General features: G+C 35.2%; 1 protein-coding gene across 5 annotated transcripts in view; it reads right to left on the reverse strand.

Moving 5' to 3' along the window:
• Positions 1-19,638, reverse strand: part of COL11A1 (collagen type XI alpha 1 chain) — a gene marked incomplete at both ends in the record, with an annotated part of 228,661 nt that overhangs the window by 207,995 nt on the left and 1,028 nt on the right. The gene's annotated exons all lie outside the window — the stretch shown is intronic.

Genomic DNA, 19,638 nt, shown 5'->3' on the forward strand with positions numbered 1-19,638 from the left:
TTAGAGTTTTACTAAATTGTTGAAGCCCATTTTAAACCTGTAATCGTCCCATCTCAGATTCCACCATGCCCATGCCTAGCTCCAAATTTAAAAATAAAAAATTATTTATGATAATTAGACATTTTGAAGAGATTTTTAACTCTATCAAACATGGTAGTCTTTAGTTGAATCTTAAAATTTTTTTTCAAATGATAATGGTATTTGATAACTTATTTTCACTAGTCCTGTTTGCAATGGCCTTTTTGTTTTTTAGGCCAGTAGGATACCTGACCATTCTTATTGTTTCATTTTTTATCATAAAGCTAAGAAAATAACAATTAATATGACTTCCATAGTCCAGAGAGCCTAATAAGCATGCACAGTCCCTAGACAAAGTTCTTTATGGGCATTAACTCTTAAACACCGTATAGGCTTATAACTTCACTGTACAGATGAGGGAATTGAGAATCAAAGAGGAAACCAAGAATAATCATGAAGTCTGTGTAAATATCAACTCTATGCTTTGTCTATCTCACCACCCTCACGGCTATAACCCACACATGATAAACTCTGCAAAAAAAAAAAAAACCTTAAAACACACATATAATAATCTAAAATTTTCTTGTGCCAGTTAATTGATTCTTGATGTAGCTCTTTATTTCAAATTAAACTAAATTCATGTTTCAGGATATGAATTATTCTAAAGGAGAATATTACTGAAAGTCACAGAATCTTATCTGCTTATTATATTTTATCTTTGTGAAAAGCCATTCTTCAAACTGGAGTTGAATAAGTAGAATGGACATGAACACAGCCATAATGGCTGTAAGACAGGAAAGAAAGGGATGCAGGCCCACGGCCATGCTCAAAACTGGACAGAGGGATATAACACACAAAACTGAACTCAACTTTCCTTTCTATGTTTTTATAATTGGTGCACTGTAATATTTCATCATACTAAGGGACAGAGTGATAGGAAACTTCTTGTAACACAAAGACCTTTTCTAGAAGCATAGACTTTGTCTACTTTAAAATTAAATTAAAAACACAGTCCCTCTACAGGATTCAAAATAATGGCTCTCCTTTTAAAATTTGACAGAGTTCATTGAAAATACCATGATATTAAATCATAATTTAATCCTCAAATAAACAGTAAAAAATAGGGACATAGGAGGGGCTTCAGTCTTTTTTTCTTACAAGGCCCATAGAGTCACAAAAATGTGAAACTGGGTTAATTGAAACTTAAGGGTTTTTTTCCAAATAAAGTAAATAATAAATTAAGCCACTGTGTAATTGTTATTTTGTCTTATAATCTTCATAATCATAGCATTTTAATAAATTCTCATAATACGAATTCTATGGTTTTGTGCACATGTACACATACGTGGGAAAACAGTTCTTCAAGTGGAAACCAAGATTAAAACAGTCATTTCTTGAATCTGAATATGGTATATCTGAAAAGATAACAAAAATTCTAATATTCAAAGCAGTTCCTAAATGGCCTTTATATATTTTAATTCTATGTTTCTAACTGATGTCAAAGACCATGATTATGCATTTCAAATGTATCCAATTCAGTAGAATTTATTCAATAATATATTTTTTACTTTAATTGCATACTGTATGTTCATTTAAATTGAAGAACAAGATAAAAAAGCCAATGCACTATTACAAAGGCCATTTGATTTAGTTTGGATCTTGAATGCCCCAAAGGTCCATGTGTAGAAGGCTTGGTCCCCAGCCTGCAGAGTGGTAAAACCTTCAGGTGTGCCATTGAAGAAAGAGTATTGAGTATCTAGTCTCTCTCTCTCTCTCTCTCTCTCTCTCTCTCTCTCTCTCTCTCTCTCCCCCTCCTCCTCCTCCTCCTCCTCCTCCTCCTCCTCCTCCTCCTCCTCCTCCTCCTCCTTCCCGCTGCCATAATGTGAGCACATTTGCTCTACACAGACTCTATTATGAAGCGCTGTCTCATCACAGGCCCAAAAACAACAGAGCCAACCGGCCATGGACTGAAACCTCTGCAACCATGAGCCAAAATAAATCTTTCCCCCATTCAAGTTGATTTTCTCAGTTTTGTGTCAAGCAACAAGAGCTGACTGACATACCATTTAGCTGGCCTCTGTACCTTTCCTCACCAGTCTGCATACCACAGTTGATTGAGCTTCCGAAAGCCCATGTTTCAAGTCACTCTGCTGCTTAAATTCCTTTGGAGAACCCCACTGACTTCCAGATGGTGTCCACATGCCACATTCCTGGCATCACTCCTTGATGACCTGGACACACCCACTTATTCTCCCAGTTCTGCCCCCCACTGCACATCCATCTGGTCCCTAGTTACCTCCTTCCCCTCCTAGGTGTTCTCCCATGCTGAAGTTCAACTTTTCAAAAAACCATTATGTTCTTCCATCTGCCTTGGGGTGGTGGTCAGTTATGTGTGGGTGTTACTAGGAACCTGGTGTTCTACCTCTGAGCTAGACCTTTGGCTCTATTTGACTTTGTTATTGTGAAACAGGGTCACACAAAGTAATTGCACACTTGTCTGAAACCTGCAAACTTCCTGTCTCATCCTCCCAAGTGCTAGAACTATAGGCTTGTGCCACTGTTCCCATTTTTCATTGGAACCTTTATAAATCCTATTTCCCCTGTTTAAAACAATGAACTTCACCTTCCTTCAGGATTATGTTGGATATAACTAATATGCTATCTTCTCCAGAAAGCATTCCCTATCTCCTAATGTGCTTACCTCTCACATAGAGCCTTTTACCTTAGTTTCAATTTGCCTGTACTTGTCTTCTTTTTCCCAAACTAGAAGAGAACATGTATGCATAGACACAACACAATACACACACACACACACACACACACACACACACACACACACTATTGGAATATTGGGTGAATTGCAATGATGCATGAGAAAATATTAAGAAGCAATTTTCTTTGAGGTCCATGAGGCTTTCTGGTCAAGAAGAAAATCTTTTGGGGGAGCCTATTATGTCCTTTATATTGTGTTATGTTGAGCTTTTTAAGGACCCAACTCATCTGTTCATCATTGTTTTCCTGTGCTTCCTCCTTTAAGCTTCTATACATAATCATATGGCCAGTAGTGAAACAGCAGCATTGCATAGAGTGGAAGAGCCAGGCTGCCTCTGAATTCTACCTCTCCCACATAGTATCCGTGTGGTTTGGACATATTATCTAATTGCTCTGTTCCTCAACTTCTACATCTGTAAAATGAAAATAATAAAAAATATTTACCTCAAAGAATTTTCACCCATACAGAACTGGTATTTATTAGAATGGCTTAAAATGGTGGTTGGAGAAAGGATGCATAAGGATTAAGACATCTCTGCTGCTTATATTTACATGGTATGTGAAATAGGAATGGTTTTGCATTTATAAATGGTTATAAATCAAAAGAAGCATACTATTTTGTGAAACATGAAAACCACATGAAATTTAAATTTCAGCATTAATGCATAAGGTTTTATTAGAATATAAACTGTAGTCATAGGTTTGTTTATAATTCATAGCGCTTCCTCACTACAATGACAGAGTTTCATAGCTGCAATTGCTAAAATATTTGTTCTCTGATAGGAGTCTTGTGGGATGCATAGGTTTGACCAGTAAAGAGGAGAAGGCAAGAAAAAACAAATATGACAGCACAAATACAAGGCACAGGTTTCAAGAAGATGAAAGCAGTCCTGCTTTCCCAACAAGACAGCGGCACAATAAATCCAGCTACCCAAATATTCCCAGAGTTCCTCAGGGTGACTGAAAACCTCTGGAGAGATGGAACATTTGTCATGAATCCACTGCCACAAACTCTACACAAGCATCTTGAGATCAATAGAACAAAAGAGAATGAACATATTGGGGCTTCAAAAATTTCTGTTTCTTAACACCTATCTACTCACATACCCCTAGATGAATTGCTGCAGCTAAACTAAATTTATTTTAGTTTCTAAATGTACCTAAAACTCTATTCTTCCATCCTTCTTCAACTGACTAAGAACAGCTGACTGATTTTTTGAAGCCTGTCATGAGAATCATCTGGAGAACTTTTAAAACATATGGATGCTGAGTCTTATCTCAGAATAAACTAGAATGACTACGGTAGGGTCCGGGCATTATCCATTTGTTTAAAGAGATTTCCAGAAGAATCTAATGCATAGTCATGGTTGAAACCGGGTAGATTCAGAACTCATCGACCTTCTGTTGAAAACCTAAGTATGACATTCTGCAAGAAATCTTTACTTATCCCCTCCCAGGTGGGCTATGTGACCCTCTCATAGTTCTCTGTATTTCCTTTGCATAGCTTACACTCTATTTAAATTACGTAATTATCTCATAGTGTTTCTATGCTATAGGCACAATCTATGATATGATCTCTCTCTCTCTCTCTCTCTCTCTCTCTCTCTCTCTCTCTCTCTCTCTCTCTCTCTCTCTGTCTCTGTCATTTATTGTTTAACATTTGACTCTCCTAATAAGTTTTCAACCCTCTGGCAGTGAACATCAGTGCAATTTATGTCCACTGTTATATCTTCAAGGTATACCAGCAAAAGCACAGTAAATAATCAATAGAAACATAGTTAATGAATGAATAAGTAGATATGAGTAGCTACATCCTGCCTTGAGTTAAAACATCCTTTTCACCAGGCTTAGAAAGAAAAGGGATAATGTTGGAAGCAAATTTAAAAAAAAAAAATTATTTGTGCATTGTAGTCATACATCTTAATGGGATAAAAGACTTATGTAAACATCCATGCACACATCACCCAATTAGTTCTTACCCAACCCCCACCCCAATTCCTCCCCATCCCTCCTTCCCATGCTTGGCTTAGTGATTAACAATAATTTCAAGAACTTTCCAAATTTGGTCATTTGTACCGTTTGATTCAGGTATGGCAAGAAACATGTGTATAATCTTTCTGGTATAGATGCTTTCCCAATGTTTAGTTTCACTTATCCTTATCCTATAAGGACATAGACTTATCATAAAGAAAAGAAAAAAATTTTAAAAAAAGAGAAAAATTCTAAACCATCTCTCACTCAGTCACAGAATGCCTTCCTTCCCCAGGTAAGAGCTAGGTATACTGCTGTGTGTGTGTGTGTGTGTGTGTGTGTGTGTAGGAGTGAGATTTGGGACAGATAAAAGTGATTATTAATTATAATTTACCTACTAACAATAACCTATTTTTCAACATCATGAGATCTCTTAATAAAGAGCGTATAACTTGGGATCTTATATAAGTTTGTAAACAAAAATCAATAACTCATTTCTGCAGTTTGAACTTCCCAACTTCTAATCCAAGATCAGCATTTATTATCTATATGATCTGAGTGAGCTACTTATCTCTTCATTAATTAGTTTATTCAAATCAACCTCATTATTTAATTTAGATATAAAGACATTTAATCAATGAGAATACTATGTTTAAGACTACTAGACGATCATTTATTAGAACTATTAATGCCGGGCGTGGTGGTGCACGCTTGTAATCCCCGCGCTTGGGAGGCAGAGACAGGAGGATCGCGCAGGTTCGAAGCCAGCCCCGCGCGCTAGCTTAGGAGACCCTGTTTCCAAATAAAAATGTAAAAATAGGTCTGAGAGTGTACCCGGAGGTAGAAGGGCTTCCAGGAACCCCAGTACCACCAAAAAAAAAAAAAAAACTATTAGACTATATGTCTAATGCATAGCAAACAGTAAAAATGATGTCTAAAATTATCATTAACCATCAGAAGAACTTCATGTTCAAGAACAGCCTAAACAACTTAGTGAGATTGTCTTGAAATTAAAAATAAAACAGGCTGAGGATGTAGCTCAGTGGTAGGAAAGCCCTAGGTCCAATCCCTCATACCACAAAAAGAAATATTATTCCCTAAAAGTTTCTATCTCTCTGAATATATCTAATGGGTCCAGTGAGTACCTTCCACATTTCCCCTTAACTATAATTAACTTGATTCCTGTGATATGTTTTCTCTTGGGGAAATCTCTTTACAGCAGAGTAGAATACTGAATAGTTTTCTGTCTCTAAATGTTCAGTACATGCAATGTATGAGAATTATGTCCTGCGTAGCAATCTCTCCAACATGCTCATATGTTATTCCAAATACAAGGAAAATGCTAGGGCTTTTCCAGGAACTTAACTTATACAATCAAGTGGGTTTCAAATATTTATTTCCATGGTCATCACTCTGGTAACATATTCTGACATTACTACATCATTAATATTCTCCTTTCATTTTTTTCTTTACATTATATAGAAATTTATATAACTGTAGCTTAAACACAGTAACTCTGAAAAGAGGAAGTTATTTAAAAGCTTAAAATATAATATTATGGAGTATTTCCTCTGGCATTATTCATTCATTTATTTTCAAAGTACTTATGTCATATATCAACCTAGTATTAGAAACCAACATAAAAGTGTCAGAAAATCAAACATATTGACCTAAATTCTCTCAGATTTAAAAAGGCATATACAGTTATCTTTACATGATTAAATACTGCAAATACTTTCAATAGGAATTACATTAGTTTCCTGTATCCTAATACAACTTTTTTAGCTAAAATTATATTTTTGTGTTAATATTCTGCAGTCTAATGTTTTTAGCTAAAATGGCACTAAATAGGAGAAATGAACTGCTTAAGTAAATTAGAGGACTATAAGAGAAACTCTTAGAGTTGCAGAGTTTATATTAACTACTCCTGAATGTTGGAATAGTATCCATAATACTGTTAGTTACTTCTAGGGAAGAGAACACATAATACATAAAACTGTTAATTGCTCCTGGGGAAAAAAACATATAATACTATTTCGAGTTCAATTTTCACCAAAGGGTTCCAAAATCAACTAAAATATATTGTTATTAATAATACTATGTTTGCTAGGTATGGTGGCACATGCCTGTCATCCCAGTACTTGGGAGGCTGAGACAGTAGAATTGCAGCCCCAAGACCAGCCTCAGCAACTTAGCAACATTCTCATCCACCAAGCGAGAACTTGTTTCAAAACAAAAAATAAATAAGTAAATAAAAAGGACTGGAGGTGTAGCTGAGAGGTAGAATTCACCTGGGTTCAATCCCTAGTACCAAAATCATCATCATCATCATCATCATCATCATCATCATCATCATCATCTTACTTAATATATTTTAATGCACCTACACATAAAAATAATACAAATATTATAAATGTAAATATCCCAAAGCTCAGACTTTGACATCTTGGAAGAAAATGATTGTCTAATATTCAAACAATGAATAGCATCAAATTAAGAATGACATGAGCACAGACAATATAGTCAGGTAACCTAGAGTTTAATTAATTTTGTAAGTAATTTCATCAAGCCAAGCATTGGAAAGCCTATTTTTACTGCCTTTTCAGAAAACAGACACCCAGCCAAGCACAGTGGTGCACACTTCTAATCACAGTACTTGGGAACTGAGACAGGAGGACTGCATCTTCAAGGCCAGCTTCAGTAATTTAGTGAGGCCCTCGTCAACTTAGTGAGACTGTCTCAAAATAAAAAAGAACAAGGTGGGTAGCTCAGAGGCAGAATGCCCTAGGTTCAGCAACAGGAGTTGCTGACAAATTGGATATAGCAATCACAGAAAAAGAGGCAGAATGCCCAAACACACAAAGAAAAAAGAACTGAAAGAAAGAAAAAATAAAAACCCAGTAATCAAATGTAAATATATTTTCTTACAAAATGCCAGTTTTAAAAAGTTCAATGCATAGTTTAATTCACAATTTAAAGGTTGAGAAAAAACAAACAATGAAATGTTCTAAAATAAAACTAATAAAAAAAATGGCTTCCATGGAAATCAATTCAACCCATATTCAATTATTGATGGTTTATTATTTTAGTTATGAACTACTGAGGGATTAAAAGGAACTCATAAAATATAGGATGCTGGATTTAGCCTTAATTAAGAACAATGAGAGAATTTTTTGAATAACAGCATATAGATTCACTTTTTTTCCCAATATATAATCTATAATTGTTTTCTAGTTCTTTAGCTGAGAATATCTTCCGGCTGCTGTCAGGGTAGTCATCATCACTGCTCTCTTAAGTAAAATCCCCATTACAATTTATATATAACTATATGTCTTAGAACAGCTAGATCAATGTCCCTGTTGTCTATCAAATAAAAAAAATGTTTTTGTATGTGGGATGTAGCTATCCCACATTTTAGCTAAAAAGATAAATTTTGATAATACCTGAAAATTCAAATAACTTAATGCAGGCAGCATTTTTACTCCAATTTGAGGTATTCTACATTTTATATGAAACACTAAAATAAAATATCTCTAATTTAAATATGTCATCATTTTTATATGACAAATATCTGATTTGTAGTAGAGAGAAAAAGAAATCAAGAATAAAGGGAAGGATGGAAAGGAAGGATTTTTATATGATTATGAAAGAAAGGAAGGTCTCAATAAGAAAATAATATTTGCATAAAGTCTGGAAAGTCACAGAAGTTTTCTCTACCATGATGGTTTTACCAAAAAGGATCCTAAGCAAAAAGAATAAAAGCAAACAACCCTACACAAGTGTTTTCCCAGAACACTGGAGAAGATGTAAGGAGACAATGTCTCCTGCAATAGAGAAAAAAGATATGAGATGAGGTCAGAGAAGATAGATTGAGGGTATATTGAGATTTTTTAAGTCCCATGAAAAGCTCAAAGGAGACTGAATTATATTCTAAATAAGATGAAAACCCATTTGAAGGTTAAGAAAAGAAAGACAATGTGAATCAACTTTTACTATGGCTTTAAATTTTTTTTTTTCAGAGCAGTTTAGGCACATAGCTACATTGAAAGAAAGGAACATAGATTTCCAGCTCATCTCATTTTTTTTTTCAGACCACAGTGACTGCCATGTGGAGAAAAGACTAGAGGAACACTGGAGCAGAATCCTATATCAGGAAGGAAGCAACTGCAGTCTTCCAGATGTGAAATGTTACTTTCTTAGGTGAGAGATGAAGTGTTGAGTCTGATTCTGAATATATTCTAAAGACTCAACGAACAGGAGTTGCTGACAGGTTGGATAATGGCTATCAGAGAAAAAGACGCAGTTGATTCAAGGTTTTCTTGCTCGAACATCATGATCGATTTTATTGCCATAGACTGAAATTGAAAAGATTGTAAAAAGAACAGGTTTCAGGAAGGGAGGCCTGCAATTCAGTTTGGGATGCTATAACTCTGAGGTGATCTAAATGCTACTAGAATTGATTGGTTGACTGGGGAATCAAATATGTGAGTCTACAGTTCACAAAAGAAATGTGGGATAGAAATAAAACTTTATGCTGGGCGTGGTGGCGCACGCTTGTAATCCCTGCTCTTGGGAGGCGGAGACAGGAGGATTGCACAGGTTTGAAGCCAGCGCGCTGGTTTAAGAGACCCTGTTTCCAAATAAAAATAGTATAAAATAGGTGTCTGGGAGTGTAGCCCGGAGGTAGAAGGGCTTCCAGGAACCCCAGTACCACCAAAACAAAAACAAAAAAAAGAAAACTTTATTATGAATAATACCAATTATATTAAAAGCTATAATTAACTTAATTATATTATTTTAAAGCCCTATCATATAGCTTCCTCTGAAGAAAATTTATACGACTTAAAATGCTTACAGTAGTCATTTTGTCTTTTCAATCAAAATAGAAAATATAGTCCAATGATCGTTCTCAGAAATAAAAAAAACTATAATTTGGATAATTACAAGAACTCACATAAAGTTTAGAAGTGTTAAGTTATTTCTTTACCTTGTAACAGATTTAATAAATGTGTAACCATTTTGTGCCTTACAGAATAGGGATGTTATTTGTTTATGCATTTGCAAGTCTGTGATGACCACAACTCCATGTAAAGTGTGATTTAAATGTACTAATTACTATTGTGAACCCCAGGTGACTTTACAGCAGGCTGGCTGTTCCAAAAAAAAGCAGCATGGCCCCAATACACAGGTTATTTGTCAGAGGATCAAATGGTCACAATCAGCTGAAATCACCTTCTATGTGGAAATACCAAGTACTCACTGACCCTGCCAACTTAAGTCTCTTTGTATGTTTTAGTTACTTATATGATTTTATGCTATGCAGAAAAATATTTCCATTGTACCTTATGCTATGTGTTTCCCTCCTACTTCTTCAACCTTATCTCACATGATACACTTATTTCCTCTTCTCTAGCCAACACTGCCATCCTTCTAGTCCTTTATGGTTTCATTTGCCTTCTTCCTCAGCCCTTTACATCACTCCTAGAATATCCTTCCCTCACTTTATTTGATTATTTAATGCTCAATGCTTACTTCTCAGGGAAGCCTTGTTTGACCTTACTGAGGTTCTGTTCCATACTCTCCTAGAACCATGCACCTCTCCTTCAAAGCACCTAGCATTGTCATAATTTCATATTTATTTGCATGACTACTTTATTTATTACTGCCTCCTCAAGTAGAACACAAATTATAAGAGGCAGCATTGTGAGCAACTTTGCCCAGCATCTATCTTGAGCATATCTTTGGTCTGTAATGTTGCCTAGAAGAATGCGTGTTTGGATGAGCACAGGGCCTAGCATAAGCACATAATCAGGCTTTGCTGCATATTTGTTGAACGAATAAATTAATGGTTAAGTGTATTAATTAGTTTTTCACTGTCACTCTTGTAGCATCACACATTCCATGACAACTATGACTGGTCATTCACAGAAGATAATAGTCATTATTATTTGGAGTTAACCTCAACTTTCTCCTGTCCCAAAAAATGTATAAAAAGGAAGTCAAAATTCCAAGTCAATTTTTCTTTCTTTTTATTTTTATTTTATTTATTTATTTATTTATTTATTTATTTATTTATTTATTTATTGCAGTACTGGGGATGGAACTCAGGAGCATTATAACTTCGAGCTATACCCCCAGCCCTACTTTTTATTCTTTAATTTTAAAATAGGGTGTCACTAAGTTGTGGAGGGCCTCACTAAGTAGCTGAGGCTGTTCATGAACTGCGATCCTCCAGTCTCAGCCTCATGAATCCTGGGTTTACAATAGTTCACCACCACGCCGGGGTTCCAAGTCAAAATTTTGAGTATAGTGAAGAAAAGAACAAAAGCCAGTTGAATGTAGATATTTAAAAGCACTGCATTTCTGATTTACAAATGGCCAAAGATATTAAAAGGGGCTTATTAAAAAACTAAAACAGTATTTCTATTTGACCTTAACATTGAGAAGAGTAATAATCATTGGCATTCCATTTATACATGCTCTATAGAGGATTTAAAAAAAAAGTCTCTTCTTTATTGTAATCAACTGACCTGTTCCAGTCAGTTCTGGCAGAGCCACAGAAATTTGACAATGAGTATTCCTCAAATAATTTTCACATAGCAAAAATTATCTTCCACTTAACTTCCAGTGTCTTATATTAGTGAGGCAAATTCCCACTTATTTTATTTTACAGAATGCTTATAAACCCTTAGCTTTATATCAAAATTATCTGTGAGACTTGATAAATTACTTATGCTCAATTTGCATTTAAGAATTTCTCAATCAAAATCTCTAAGAATGGGATTGGAAATAATTGTGATGCCAAGCAAGGAATCATCTCTTTAGTGAAAATCCCTTGCATATAAGTCCATTCACTAATTATTCAACAAATATTTTCTTTACCATCTATTTTGATCCATATACGGTGTTAAATGCCAGTATTACTTATGTGAAAAGAGGAATTTCCTGCTTTTACAGTATCAAAAATATTCTGAGGTATATTTGATTTTTAGGTAAGTATATTAGGCTTTAGGATGTCATGTATATCCACCCACTCAAGTCTTCTTGGTTAAAGAAAAGTACTCCTGGAGGAGATGTCTAGATGCTAGTATAAAACGATGGTCAACAAAATGGTAGAGTGCTCAGGGTGAAGGCGTGGTTTGATGTGGAGGCAAGATGACACTTATATTTTTAGTATGTCACAATAGCAGCAGAAAAAAATTCAATATACTTTCGTGAATATTGATGGTAATTAATAAATATCACCATATATATTCCATCTAGGTTTTTAATTAGGTAACTGAAGAACAAATTACTAGAGCTGCAACAAATAGCCTCAAAATAATTCTACAACTACTGTCTAGGAATCTTATCAAGCACTTAAAACTTTATATGATTCTCATTTGAAGGTGGTACTTCATAATATAATAAATATATGTAGAATATATGTTATTTTCTCATCCAGTGAATTTGTTCATTAAAATAATCACATATTATTGGCCACCGTTTCTAGTAGTTATTGAGAAAAGTCAGACAATTAATCCCTAAAAGCATACAAAACAAATGAAAATTCAAAAATAAATTATATGATAGAGACATTTCCAACTGACATTTTCGCAGACAGATATTCTTGTATTAAAGTTTCTTGTTCACCAATAGAAAAGTAAAGTGATTGATGATTTGTGTCACAATCAGAGCAAGCATATCTTAGCTCACACTTACATCTTAGCTTACATAAACCACTCCTAGTGACAATACAGGCAATTGGTAGCTACAAATATTCCGATGCCATCATTTAAAATGGGCTTTCAGATGAAAAAGCTAGAAATAAATTCCAATGTAATTGAGTGAAGAAGAAAGGGGAAGGGAATGTAATCACCGCCAATAATGTGACATGAGGGGGTCCTCAAACTTTAACATCATGTCAATCAAAATTAACTGGATTTTATTCCTATTTCAATCTGCTCAGTGAAGAAACAAGTTAATTAATAGCCCAACATGTATACCATATACTGCATATTCTGCCACCATCATAGACACTGGAGACACCAATAAAACTACATCACAATTGTTACCCACCCAACAACTCCTAAAGGCATACTGACAAATAAATGAGCGAATTTTTAAATAATGGTAATTTGTAAGCCATGTGTCTTTCAGTTACATTCTCCTAGTTTGTTACATTCCAATTAGCTGTTGGATAATCAGCTCTGACATTTTTATATGGAAGACACATTTGCATCAATCCCCAAAGTAATTTAAGCCCTAATGGATTACAGTGGATTCTGATTGGGACAGGCAGGAATCTCTAAGTGCCCTTATTACTTCATGGAAAAAAGACAACCCCAATAAAAACCCTGAATGCCAACAGAAACATCCATTAACATCTTCCTAAATTAGTCAAAGGAACCAAAGCAGCATCTGATGGCTTGCAGTAACTTCCTTTTGAGTTTCCCATCACCTTTCAGGGTTCAGTTTGTCCATAAATGGAGAAGGGTGGCATGGTTTCCATTGCTGAATGTAAATGTATACTTAAATTGAAACATTCTCCTTTTTTTCCCAGGGACTCTATATTTCCTTGAAAGAACTCGAGTTATTCACAAAACTGACACAGTGTTTACTGCATGGTTTGTACATTAATGTTAGGCCCAAGGGTACAATAATCAGATGACAAGTCATCTGCTATATGTAGAAGAAAAAGAATGTTCAAAAAAGTAAACATGGAAGAGTAGACAAAAGCAAGTGTTCTGTGTTTGAATCCTGGTGTGTCCCATCCTGTATGAACTTAGACAAAATTATTAACTTCCTTGTTTTTCGGTTTCCTTGTGGGTAAGATAGGTATTTTAATGTCCGCTTATTTCTAAAACAACTGTCGGGCTAAAATGAGATGTTATAATAAAGTGCTGGAAAATAATCTGGTGCACCATGAGCATGCACTCAGTGTTAGCTCTCACTACACCGTCTGCCTGGAGAGGTGAAGGGAAGTTTCATGGAACTATGGCATCCAAGTCAAATTCCAAGGTCTAAAGTATGAGAAAGTGTTGCTAGACAGATGAAAAGAGAACAAATGTTCCAGGGAAAGAGTTTCTAGATAGGGAAAAAAATACAAGCAAGACGATGATCAAAGCTGAAGTGCTGGTTACATGGGAGTGGGGCTGGAGAGCTGAGAAGTGGCTGGTCATAGGTTGAACATACAAGGGGACCACATCTGGAAGACACTCTACATCCTGCTAACCCGTTCAGACAATAACTTTTTCTCAAAGCAGAGAAGTATTGTGAAGCTTCGTCAATGTCCAAAAAGAAGAGTGACAGTCAGGGTTAGATTGGGCTTTGATGTTAGACTCTAAAGAGAGAAGCCAAGGCACCTTTGTTTTTTCTTTTTTAATATCTTGGCTCTTGTTTTTCTGCGGCGCCATCTAAGAACACCAAGTATAAAAGTACACCGGAGTCCTTGCAACCACTGCTCTTTCTGGCAGTCATCCTTTCAGGAAGTTGTATGTGAAAACCTGAGCAAGGAAGGAAAGCTAGCTACCCCACACAGGCTAAGGTTCCTTCCTTTAAGCCCGGATGTCAGTTTACCAGTCAGACAGAGGAAGGAAGCTTCCACTGATACTCTAGGAGCTCAAGTTCTATGAATAGGGACCTTCATTTGCCTGTACAGTCCCGGGCCATTCAAGAGCAATTAAATTTGGTTAAAATAAGAAAGAAATGCTTTTTAAGAAAAAAGAAAAAGAAGGTTTGAGGGGATTGCAAAAGTTGATTGTGCTAAAGCACTTTTACACAGGTTTGTTTTAGTTCTCAATTGTCAAGTCGTATTTAACCTGGTCTCTTACTCTGAAATATGATAACCTTTCTTTTCTCTGAGTTCTTTCTCCTAAATTAATAGCACTGTCTCTAATTCCATGCACAGCAAGCAAAGAGTTTATTTTACCAGATAAGAGTAGGTCTGGTGATCAGCCAATGTCTAAAGAACCACTAGCCAAGTCAGTAGTAGGCCAAAGACTGCAACTGATAAATAGATATTACTCGCTAAATCACTTTAAAATTGTCTTTCATCTCCTCTACGAAGGCTAGTATTATTCATGCTGTCCTAACACAACTGAATATCGAAGGGACAGTTACATATAAAATAAAGTCTTATGGGTTTTGAAAGAAAACGAAATATGTTAGATGCATTCTAGTATAGAAGGCAGCTTAAAATTAAAAAAATAAACACCAGGACTTGAATTAAATTGCAAGAGAAATTAGAAGAAAAAAGTCAATATGTAAATGGGGCAACAGAGCATGCTGAAAGCTATTTTGAAAACCACATTTAAAGTTGAAAATTTAAAGTGAGAGGATTTAGGAAAAAATGCAATGTTTTATAACATCTCTGTATAGCTCCCTTTCTTTGCCAGGGAACAAAACTTCAATGGTCAAAAAAAAAAAAAAAAAGAAGAAGAAGAAGGAGGAGGAGGAGGAGGACGAGGAGGAGGAGGAGGAGAAGAAGTTGGGTTTCCTCTCACTACTCCCAGCTGGGGTCGCATTTCCCCAGTATTAAATGAGGGAAGTGAAGGAGTAAAAGCAGAATGCAGCAGACTGGCACTCAGCCCCCACTTTGAAGCTGCCTTGAATTCCTAATGATTATACCAACTCCCTTAATTACTTCCCCAAAGGTAGGGAGATCAGAAAAGTATTATTTAGGATATAATAAAATTCTATCTTTTAACTACCTAAACATAATCATTAGAAATTATATAAAATGATAGGGGACTTCATGTTTATATCAATTTTAATCGTGATTATAGAAACATGATGAATGCTTCCACTGTACCAACTTTGGGACCATAGGACATGCATTGCTTTTCCCCAAAGATCAAATAACTCTCAATTTAGTTCTTGAAGTCTGGGTTTCTAGAAATACAGGTTGAGATATAAAATTGAATTCTTCTTCCGTTCCTCATGATTTCACTTTTGGAAATAATCTTTTTGTCAAAATTCTGGACATCCCAAGCCCTATAAGAGTGAGCAGTTCCTACAAATTAACTGTCCTTGTGTTCCTGAAGTAAAAGTTTCAGATGCTTTGATAATCCCACATAAGTTCTCCCATCTTTTCTCATTTGGACTAGTTATTTGAAAAAAGTTTGTTAACACATATCAGGTTCATTATAGGATTACTTGAATTATTAATTAAAGTAATAATATGCAGGATATATGATATAGACAGTTAAAATTAACGTGAAAGCATCAGACACTTGACATTATTTCCCTCATTTGAAGTAAACATGCAATTTTCTTAGCTTCTTGAAAATTCAAATTCAGACCTGATCCTCCATTAAAAACTTTAAAGAGAATAAAAAGACCTATATTCTTCCAGCAACAAATATGTACAAAAATAATTTTCAAAAGCTGTTATCCCCTTTACTCTGATATAAATAATCTTATAGAATCAGTTAATTAGGTTTATTAAAATATACCTATACCTATAATCAAGTGATCAAAAGTGACCTTTTCTAAAGAAAGGAAATTGAAGAATTCTAAAATACTTTCTGTCATCTATTTTCTATGTGATTTTTTAAAATCAGGCATTTTTACTTAATTCTTCTTGATAATCTGAACTTCAGCACACAACCTTTAGGTGATTCTTGATCATTCCATCAAGTGTCAGAGTTGTATTATATAAGAATAGCTCTTGTCCCTGTTAAAGATCTTTGCTCTACACACTCAGAAGACCTTGATTATAAGAAAATGTTTATGTTTTATGAGAAAGAGGATTCAGCTAATAACTTTCTGTGCCTGTAATTTCTTGTGAATAAAGTAAAAAGCTAAGATTTAATAGTAATTACAAGAATTCCTAGCTCTAGCATCCTCAAGAAAGCTCATTAAAACACTTTTTCTTCCTTTGAAAATTTACCTTCTTATTACACAAACACTCTCAACCACACTCAATTTGAATTCGTTTTATCATTTAACTTGTACTGATACATAAACCAGAGCCTCAATAAATTAACCAGAGCACAATTTATCTTAGAAATTTTTATAAAAGAAAGGTGACTATTTACACATTTTCATCAGGTAAAACTCCAACTTACAGATACCAAAGAGGTATTTGACCTTACTGTATTTTAGGAATAATTTGAACGACAGTGTTGTCCTTCTATTTTACTTAGATTAAGAGAAATACAATGTTTAAAATGATTAAATTTTAAGCAATCATACTATGTATGTAAACACCTTTCTAATTATAACATTTTATAATGTTTAAAATTATACAGGTTCTCCTTAGATACAAAACTTAAACTTTCATAAATAGAAAACCTTGAACACTAATAGATGATTAGATAAAAAAATGTCCACAATTAACTGAATAGGCATGAGCCATCTAAATTGAAGCTATCTGTACAAAGCATGCAGGGAAGTGTTTCCATGAGCTACCTCTTAGGCTTTATTGTTTCTCAATTAAAATTTTAATTTAAAAAACAAATTAAAAACTCAATAGTCCTACTATATACTGCATTTGTTATCAGAAACATATGTGAGCTTTTAACTGATTTGATCTCCTTGCAAGGTTGGACTAACACATACTCTGGAAGTCAGCACCATTTCACCTGCTGATCCTGGGCACTCAAAACAACACTGCTACACAGTTCATTACCAATTGCTGACAAATCATGGGAGTCCTTCCTAGAATTTTATCAACATTGTTAAGAAACAGTATCTGCTTATCTAATATTGAATATCATTCTAAATAGTATAAACTATTTAATTAAATATTTTTGTTAGTATTCAATGATAGCTAGCCCTTAAACTATCTGTCTTGATATAGTCATACTACAGTCACTATAAATTCTAGGTAAATCTCGAGTCCTATTTATATTAACTCATTTGCTCTTCTCTCTCTCTCTCTCTCTCTCTCTCTCTCTCTCTCTCTCTCCACACACACACACACATGCGTGCACACACACACACATGCACACACATACACACACCATAAAGTCCCAGAGTAAAATACAAATAAATACATGAAACATAAACCTGAAGCTAATGTAAATGCATATTTATTAAAACAATGCCTAAGCTTTTGATACTAAATCACAGTAGAGACTGAAATATTTTAATACAATTATTAAAAATTCCCGAGTTAGTTGGATTTTCAAAGTAAAATAATATGACTCTATGTGAAACTAATTTCTTTAATCTACTCACTTTCAAAAAACTTCTGTATTATTTTCTTTAGAGTCTAACTGTACTATATACCCGGAACTTTTCAAGGTATTCAGGTTCTACTTTTATATGAAAATACCCTTTGTTTTAAATTATCTTTGGGGTCAGCAACTGAACTGGACCACTGCACTTCAGGGAAATCAGTAAGTCACAGTATGATGCCGGCATATATTTTTATTTATAAACTGTTAAAAAAATCTTATTCCTTCAACTACAAATCTAAAAGCTAGCTTCAGAACTAGACACTGAGCTAATTTTTCCCTTAGTGGTGATTCAGGATTTGAAACCAATGTTGCCCTTTTAAGCACTAAAGTACTATCATTTCCTTTTGACATTTATTAGGTGACAAGAATGCCTACAGAAATAGGTTCAAATAAATATGTGGCCTCCCAGGAAGCCATATATAAGCAGCAGGCAACTTGATAAAACAAATACCAAACTCTTAAATGTGATCAAGATATATAACTTTGAAGGCATTTGATGAGAAATGAAAGGAAAAATTCACAACATCAAATCTTTAAACTTAACTATTTCTCACATTACTTGGCTTTATACAATAGAAAAACTCATTTGTCTACTATTTATGTGTTGTAGTACTGAAGTGTTTGTTTCAAAGCATTTCAGGTATGTAACTGGATTGAGAATTAAAGATGTAGGAATGTGATTTTTCTGTTATTCTTAAAGTTTTACTGGTAGCAAGGCCCAATGTGAAAAAGAAACATAAGCATCTTCAGTTAAATAATCCGCACAGTGAATTCATAGGATCGTCTCTCTTGAATTTTTAGTTCATCTGTCTTCACTGCAGAATTTCTCAGTTTCCACACTTTTTAGCACACAGTTACTATTACAGCACTCATGTCTGTCTACATACATGTGTGTGCGACATGCTGAAAAAATACTGGAGTATCCATTCTTCCTTAATCAAGAGTCCTTTTCCATTCTCTCTGGAGTTAGAGGGACTTTCAGAGGCCTCATTGACTATGGCAGATTCTTGAATTCCAAATAATAATAAAAAAAAACCAGCAGAGGGCAGAACTGCCGACTAAACCAACCAATCCGACTGGTTACCAGGTACCACCGAGGGTAAAATGCAAACTTTTTGAAGTAATCTACTTTCAAAGTTTTTTTTATTATTAATTTATCTTTGAAGATGTGGAAACAGGTGAGGGAGCATAATTAACATTAACTCTTTTCAAATCTCAAATTTAGGCTCTGATCAAGGTCACCAGGAAACGTCACAGAAGAAAAGACATCTAAGGGCTGCCTTCTACTCCGGAAGACGAAATCCAGGAACTTGTGGAAGGAATACAAACCTGTATTCCTGTGTTCTCAGAGTCTGACCTCGGGGAGCCCTAAGTCTCATTAGGGGGAGCTCAGATCTTGGCATCTAGACTTAGGGCCAGACTCAGGTTTCTGCTAAAGCTTGCAATTTTGCTGGCACTCTCCCCCCTCCCTTATCCTTTCTTCTCCGCCCTCTTTGCTATTCCACAGCGCCTCTTTACACTCCTGAAAGAGCGTGCTTTCTACTCTAGGTTGCCCCGTGCTCCCTGGACTCCGAGCTCGGAGCCTGCCAGCCGAGTCTATGGCACCTAACGGACCACAGCAGCCAGACGCCTTTTCGGGAACGGGAGGGGCAGGAGGGAGGAGGCAGGGGAGGAGTGAAGTCGCTCTCCCTCCTCGGGTACTGACGGGGCT

This window comes from Muscardinus avellanarius, assembly GCF_963383645.1.
Source record: "Muscardinus avellanarius genome assembly, chromosome: 3".
Lineage (NCBI taxonomy): Eukaryota > Metazoa > Chordata > Mammalia > Rodentia > Gliridae > Muscardinus > Muscardinus avellanarius.